The sequence below is a fragment of the Suncus etruscus genome, chromosome 1 (genome assembly GCF_024139225.1).
Source record: "Suncus etruscus isolate mSunEtr1 chromosome 1, mSunEtr1.pri.cur, whole genome shotgun sequence".
Classification (NCBI taxonomy): domain Eukaryota; kingdom Metazoa; phylum Chordata; class Mammalia; order Eulipotyphla; family Soricidae; genus Suncus; species Suncus etruscus.
The window spans coordinates 56,673,407-56,682,310 of NC_064848.1; the positions used below are offsets into that span (position 1 = coordinate 56,673,407).

General features: G+C 32.5%; 1 non-coding gene across 1 annotated transcript; it reads left to right on the plus strand.

Moving 5' to 3' along the window:
• Window positions 1–2,701: 2,701 nt before the first annotated feature.
• LOC126031536 (small nucleolar RNA SNORA51) lies at window positions 2,702–2,834 on the plus strand. Its single transcript, XR_007503376.1, has one exon. It is a non-coding gene; the product is annotated as a small nucleolar RNA SNORA51 (small nucleolar RNA).
• Window positions 2,835–8,904: the final 6,070 nt, after the last annotated feature.

Genomic DNA, 8,904 nt, shown 5'->3' on the forward strand with positions numbered 1-8,904 from the left:
GTTAAAGGAGGATTCAAGGTCTAATAGCTTCAACTTCTGATAAAAATTCTCAGCCCCATTGATGCTGCTCCAGGCAGCAAACCCCCACTGTTTTAATGATGATGTTCATCTCCTCTTCAGTTTTTAAATGCTTTAATATAACTTTCTTCTTTCGTTATGTTTTTAAATGTTTTTCTTTAAGCACTCTTTAACAGTTGCTCCTATGTGTTGAATTTGAAGTGATCAAAATTATCCATTATGTATTCTGATTGTGTGGAATCTATGTTTGACAAGTATCCATGGTGATTCTTATCTGCAGAAAAGTTTTAAAATTACAGGAAGATAATTTAAAACTTGATCTATACTCTATAGAAATAACAATACCATTATGAAGTTTGCTAAAGAATCATTCCAAGTCATTTACAATTTGAATCTTCTTTATTCCACACAGTATGCACCTATAGCTATGTATTTTCTTTCAAAATGCTGAGTTTTAACATTCACATAAATGTAAGACAATATATATATATAAATAAAGACAATAAATATATATATGTATATATACTCTAGGCACTATAACAGTTTTAGATAAAAAAGAATCACAATATTTTTTGTCTCTGAAAAATTCAAATTCTAAAAACACAGATAAAATTGAAGTAAAGTGAGAAAAAGAAACTCAAAAAAGGCAAATTAGAAGCACTAATGATATCACATCAGTAGTGAAATTCAATTTATGTGAAAGCATAAATTGCTTGTAGGTTTCTCAAAATTCAAGAATAAAAGGAAATACAGTTGCAAGTCATCCCTCCCTCTTAAGGGAGGAGAAAAAATTAAGGTCATTAGAACTAATATTTATTTCATCCTGGACACAGCAAGTGATTCAATTTATAGCCTATTACACAATGAATAATAAATGGCATAAGTTTCATTGATCAATATAATGAAAAACATGGTCATTCCTGAAGAATTGGCTATTTTTACTCAGAAAACATGTTATTGGGTAGAAAGATTAATGGTTGGAATTGCAGGGATGGCAATGAGAGTGATACTAAGTAGAGCAATCTGCTTCAAGAAGAGCTCACAAGCAATATGTCAGAAAGTCAGTAAGCAAGCATGCTTATTACATGCTAATGCCTTTGCCAATAAAGCAAGCTAGAGGCTTTCTTATATATGTCTGACCCTGAAATCTAGAAAGCAACTTTGACATTATCTCTAACTACATATTTTGTCAAATGGCATATAATTATAATCATTATAACATTAGGATGTGTAACTGTCTCCACTAAAATTTACGGTCTATGGATTGCATTTTGCCAGTAAGTCTTTGAGTACATAAATAAAATGCTGGTTGACTTCTGTGATTTAACTGTGCCCATCACATGGTGTCATTATAAAAAGGTCCTATTTCACAACTGAATGAAGAGTCAATTCTGAATCTTCATCAGCAGTGTATGAAATAAAAATCTTGGGAGTTGTAGAGGTACAAGGTTTTCATAGAGTATATACTTCCCACAAAATGGATGGAGTATACTGTGGTTTTACATCTCCTTGACAGTCAATTTTGTTCCTTTTCGCAAATGTAGCACTTTGTGAAACAGTTCAGCATTTATGTTACAATTCCTAATGAAGTGTTTTACCTCTCGTCAGATTCAGTGGGGAAGACTTTCAAATGCATTTCCATTTATACAGGCCTGCCTTTTACCTTTGTTGTGTAATGAAATTCTACTGAATAATGTGTTTTATTTTCTATTTCATTTCTGTAGGATGTATATTGAAAGACAGAAAGTAAATTGATGTTATAAATGCAAAGAGACAATTAATTCATAAAAATGAGATAATATTTGTACATACATTGTATAAATAAGAAATTAGAAGAGTCCTATAGATTTTGGAATTTTGTTCTTCAAGTTGCTGTTTTCAATTATATGGAAATTTTTTTTCCCAAGAAACTGATAAATCTCACAACACAATATATACAAACTTTTGTCACTTCAATGCCTTAGAAGGCTTAGAGATTCTATTCTGTAGTTTCCTTTTTCTTATCGAGAGCTAGAGAAGAATTTCAAAGTATTGGTATCAAAGAAAAAAATGTCAGTTGTGACAAAATTTTTTTATGTAAAATATATACATTAAATAGAAAGTAGATTAAAAACTAAAATTTTAATTGTTGTGTGGTAATAATTGTAGACATTATTTATTAAAAATCAAAGTCTGATCACATTGGTCAATGAGTTTTGGTAAGCTGATACTACATACATTAGCACTATATTTCTTACTTATAGTTATTTTCCTATTGTGTGATCAGCATTCACTCTTAAAGGCTCAGAAATGGTTCAATGGATCGAAACCTGTAGGCAAAGAAAACCTTCAGCCCACTGACCTAACTTCACAATTCACATTGGTTTTCATTCAGGGTAACAAATATGAGTTCTTTCATGTATGTAATTTTTTTGGCTTGTGTCACAGCCACAAATTCTCATGGTTTAGTCATGAATCTGTGCTCAGGGATCACTCTTGGTGATGTTGGGGAATCATATGAGTTGCCAAAGATAGAAACCATGTTAGCTGCATTCAAGGCAAGAATCCTATCCTTGGTACTATCTCTCTAATCCAAAACTTCTCTTTTACTAAGTAGGGTTAAGTATTTTATATTACTTAAAAAACATAGAGACTAAATATACTTACTAAGTAAATTCTCACATTACTTCCAAATTTATAGTTAGGACTCCCAATTCTTACCACAGGCCGTGTTCTGTACACTGACTGTATAGAAATAGGGGGTACAGTAAATGCACCCCATATACACCTCAACCCAGGCCCTTTGTCTGGTCTGTATTGTGAATTGGGGGACAAAAATATTTATATTTAAAACAATATATTTCTTTGTGATCTTATTCTAAGTGTTTTGAATTGCATATCTACTGACAAATTGTCTTGCAGGAGACTCAAACTCGCGGCCCGTGGGCTGTTTGCGGCCCTCCACACAATACTTTGTGGTCCTGCCCTAGAGAAATCTATTTTTTGTTTTGTTTTGTTTTGTTTTAGTTGTTTGTATCACAAACCCCAATGTTCAAGGCTTACTATTGACTTTGCCTCCTGCAGCCCCCAAGTAAATTGAGTTGAGACCCTTGTCAATGATATTTTTTCTTTTTTTTTCTTTTCACATTCAAGTCATTGCCCCAGAGCCCATTGTACACCAGGATTAGTGCTATCCATGGGTTGATGCTTTTTGTAACTTTTAAATAATTTTCAATTAATCAAACGTGATATTTTCAAATAATTAAACTTGATGATCATACCCATTCAATAGAATCTGATCAGCCAGTAGCAAACATAATACCAGAATAATACATTGTCCCAAAGTTTACTTATTGCTGAAAATTACTAACCATAGATGGATATTATGCTTTAAGAACATTTACAAAGATAATAAATATTCTCTTTACTCTTTTATGTCATAATACTTACCTTTTACATGTTTATTCTTACCATACCCTAATGATAAATACTTCTTTTAGATATTAAGTTATAATATATTATTTTGGTAATATATTATTATACCATATTGCATAAAACAATTTGAAGACCATACTTGGGATCTAAAATGATTTTAGACATATAACTTGTGATTATGATGAAAAAAATTTTTAAAATACTTGAAGAAGGCAAAGTAAAATTGTAACCTTGAAACATAAACTTAAATTAAATTCTTAGGATTGCTACCTTAATAAACTATTAATTAAAAATAAAAATGAAGAATTCCCTAGAGATAACAGATTATGATAATAGTAAAAAGCAAAATTAATATTGTCACAATACTTATTTTGGCCACATATAATTTGCTCAATATTTGTTATGCTATATAAACAGGATTTATTGAATACAATGAGAGTACATTAACCCCTCTAGCATCTCTCTGGCCCTTATCGCAGACTTCCAAGAAGAGTAACTCATTCAAATATTTAATAGAATTGAAACACGCACTTTTCATAGAAAGAATTTTTTCCCTTTTCTCAGTTAAATTCCCCTTCCCCTCTCCTTCTCTTACTTATAGTCATTAGAATATCATCTAATATATCATCTGTTTATATAGACATACAGAGGTAAATTGCTTGAGATAGGAAATGATTATGTGGATTTACACTCAATTTATTATACTGTATGTTTTACCATTTAGTTATTAATTTAAGATTAGTATTGCAATGAAAATAAATACTTGGACATACTGTTACTGAGGAGTGTGATATTAGGTGCAGATGAAAACATATTTATAAGCACTGTGACTGGAGGGCCTACTTTCTTCCCCCTTCTCATTTTGGTTTCTTTACAGTACAAAATATCATCAGTGGGTTGCTGATATGCAATAGACTGGCCTCAGGTATTTCCTGTCTCAGCAAAGATGATATTGCTGAGATGTGCACAGTTGTAACAACTATGTCCTACATAAATGCATCTAGCCTGTATAACACAGCTTTTTATATTGTTAGGGAACTAGGTTGATCTTATGAGGTTTTTAATCTCATGTGTGTATGTGTTATATAAACTACAAGGCCACAGGGAAAATTTTTTTACGAGTTTCCCGATATATTTTTAAAGGCACTGCTATTTTCAAAAATTAAAAAAAATGCCTTCCCTCATAGGTGCATTACTGACAGAAACACTATATTTGTACAAATTCTGAATCCATAATTTAGATTATTCAAAAGAAGAAGATCAGAAGAGAAACAGAATCATAAACAAATAAATGTGACTACAAGGAACTTCTCTGGGCATTCACAAATCATCCAACCACTTAAACATAACGTACAAAGAAAGCACAGCCTGTTATTTATGATAGACATTAATAATTTATTTCTCTGGGGAGTGTAGTGATGCTTTATTGAGACATTTGTCTAATATGATAAAATAACTGTTTCAAAACAAAAATATACAAATGCTTCATGTATATCAGAATTTTAAGATATGCTTTACATTTATATCTTCAAGAACATTTTTATAAAAACAATGTTTGAAAGATGTTTTTAACTAATTACTTATCTCTGTAATATCTTACTTGGCAAACTTCTAAACTAGTTTCTAAATATTAATGTCTAATAAAACGTATAGCAATAATTATCCTTAACAACATTTGGAGACAAAGCAATAACTGATTTTAATGCTGATTAAATAAATAAAAACAAAGCAATAATGTTTTAGACAAATAATTTGAGCCTTGAGCTACATATATGTACATTTATTATATACACACAAATTTATATATATGTGTATATATTTATATATAATTTTGTGCTATACCACACTCAATGGTGCTCAGGTTTTACTCCTTGCTCCTTTTTTCCTGCACATTACAGGTCAGGATATACAAAAATATTTCGATGTTTCTGTCAAAAGGCCACAGAAATTGACATTCTCCAGGTTATCTTTTTATTTTTATTTTTATTTTTTTTGGTTTTTGGGCCACACCCATTTGACGCTCAGGTACTCCTGGCTATGCACTCAGAAGTCACTCCTGGCTTGGGGGACCATATGGGACGCCGGGGGACTGAACCGCAGTCTGTCCTAGGCTAGTGCAGGCAAGGCAGGCACCTTACCCCTAATATCTTTTTATTTTTTTAGAGTCCAGGTTATCTTTTAAAAAGCAAATCACATTTAAAAAGCATTATTTTGCCGTAAGTTTGACTTGTGAAAATTGCAAAGAAATCTTGGGGTAGGTTTCTGCAGATAGTTATAGTTATGTTTGTGTGAATTTGCATGTAAGTATATAAGAGCATTCTATTATATTTGCAGAATTTTTGTGAATTTTAATTTATATAGCTGAAAGACATTATTTATAAAAAACTTAAAGATGGAAATTGGAACCTAAAAATGTTTTGAGAACTCAACTATCTTTATTTATAAATGCATATCAAATATGTAGAATATTAAGGGTGGTGTGGGGAGGAGGGAGATTTGGGAAATTTAAACATTTAAATTTAAACATTCTAGCACAAATTTCAACACCAGTGTCAACTTCCCTTATTAGTGTTCATAAGCTCTCTCCCATACCCCCAGCCTGGCACTTGACAGGCACATTTTTCAATATTTGTTTTAACAGAATTATTTAACATTACAGGGGCCTGAGTGATGACCCAAGCAGTAGGGACATTGGTGGTGGGAATGTTGCACTGGTGAAGGGGGGTGTTCTTTACATGACTGAAATCATACAACTACAATCATATTTATAATCACGGTGTTTAAATAAAGATTAAAAATGTTTAAATTTGTCTAAATCTTAAATATAACAAAATGATAGTTTTTTAACTAAATTTTAAAACTGTAGTGGGTCAGATTTTGGTATGTACCAACACCTCTATTTTAAGCAAAGTCTAATCAAAGGCCAGGAAACAAAACATTTTTTCTCGTGCTTAATATAAAGTCTATATACATGATATATTAAATGATCAAGTCTTTCATTGATTGGTTTTTGTTTGGAGGTCACATCTGGCTGTGCTCAGACTTATTCCTGGCTTTGTGTTTTTGTGCTTAGGGATCATATTCTGTGGGATCATGAGACCACATGGTGTACCAGGAATCAAACCCAGGTTGACTGCATGTAAATGACCAAATTTACCAAGAGAGATGTTATAGATCTCGACTTCATGGTGGTTATTTCATATTTTATATGTGCTACACATCAAAAGATGATCATACATGGGGCTGGAGCAGTGGCTAGCAGTAGGGTGTCTGCCTTGCACACATTAGCCTCGGATGGACCATGGTTCAATTCCCCTTTGTAATATATGGTCTCCCAAGCCAGGAACAATATATGAGTGCATAGCTAGGAGTAACCCCTGAGCATCACCAGGTGTGGCCCAAAACCAAAAATAAAATAAAATAAAATAAAATAAAATAAAATAAAATAAAATAAAATAAAATAAAATAATGGATGAACATACATATCATAGCTAGTACTTTTAAGTTGCTATTGTTTTGTTCTGAACTACAGTATTTTTGTTTTGTCTAGAAAAGAGTAAACAAAAAATTTCCATTGCAACAAAGTTTCTATTGATTTAAGATGTTAAAAACTATAGTACTGGAAGTACTTGCCATAGCAATTAGTCAAGAAAGATATCAAGGGCATCCGATAGAAAAGAAAGAATTTAAGCTCCTGTTTGCAGATGACATGGTACTATATTTAGAAAACTTATAGACTTTACCAAAAAAGCTTCTAGAAACAATATATTCATACAGCAAAGTGGTAGGCTACAAAATTAACATAAAAAGAATGGCCTTCTTATACAAAAATAATGATAAAGAAGAAATGGACATAAAAAAAAACATTCACGGGGCCGGGCGGTGGCGCTGGAGGTAAGGTGCCTGCCTTACCTGCGCTAGCCTAGGAGAAGGACCGCGGTTCGATCCCCCGGCGTCCCATATGGTCCCCCAAGCCAGGAGCGACTTCTGAGCGCATAGCCAGGAGTAACCCCTGAGCGTTACCGGGTGTGGCCCAAAAACCAAAAACAAAAACAAAAAAAAAAAAACATTCACTTGAGTGCCTCAGAAACTCACATGCCTTGGAGTCAACTTAACTAAAGAGGTGAAGGACCTATAAAAAAAAAAACTGCTTGAAGAAATAAAAGAGGACAAAAAAACGTTTAGATACTTACCCTTTTGTTGATTTGGTAGGATTGATATCATTAAAATACAATACTCCCCCCAAATTATACAGATTTAATGCAATTCTTCTAAAGATATCCACAACACTCTTCAACTAAGTAGATAAACACTTCTGAAATACATTTGGAACAATAATCAACCATGAATTCCTAAAGCAACCCTTAGAAAAAAAGAGTATGGGAGGAATCTCTTTCCCCAACGATAATTGTACTACCAAACAATAGTCATTAAAACAGCATGGTATTGGAATAAAAACAGACCTTCAGATCAATGGAATAAACTTTATTCAGAGAATGTTCCTTAGAAATATAATCAATAATTTTTGATAAAGGGGCAATAAATACAAAATGGAGTAAGGAATACCTTTTCAACAAGTGGTTATATATATATATATATATATATATATATATATATATATATATAGAGAGAGAGAGAGAGAGAGAGAGAGAGAGAGAGAGAGAGAGAGAGGAACACATAGGTAAAATAGTCCATGACATTGAGACTAAAGGTCTCAATCTCCAAGGAGGAAATATCATTGTCCAAACACTTGGAAGCAGAGATGATATTATGCTGAGAATCTTCTAAACCTCAAAGGAAATAGTGACTAGGACATAAATACCACCCACTGATGGGAGAAAATATTTACTGAATACCCATTAGGGGTAGTATCTAATATATACAAGGTACTGACAGAACTTAACAAAACAAAAAATCTTACCCCATCAGAAAATGGGGAGAAGAAATGAGCAGACACTTACTCAAAGAATAAATACAAATGGCCAAATGGCACACTTAATAAATGCTCCCCATCACTAATCATCAGGAAGATGTAAATCAAACCAACTAGGTACCATCTCACACCACAGACTCTGGAACACATCACAAAGAACAAGAACAATCAGTGCTGTTGGAAAGAAAGGAACTTTCATTCACTGCTGGTGGGAATATCATCTAGCTAGTCCAGCTTTTATGTAAAACAATATGGAGATTCCTCAAGACACTGAAATTGAGCTACCATATGATCCATCTATATCATTCCTAGGTATATAAGCTAGTAAAACAAAAACACAATAGAAAAAGGCCTTCTGCACAACTATATTCATTGCAGTGCTATTTATAATAGCCATAAACAGGAAACAACCCAGGTGCCCCAAAACAGATGAGTGGCTAAATAAACTGTAGTACATATACACAATGGAATATTATGCAGCCTTCAAAAAATGAATTAATGAAATTTTACTATACATGGATGGACATGGAAAGTATTAA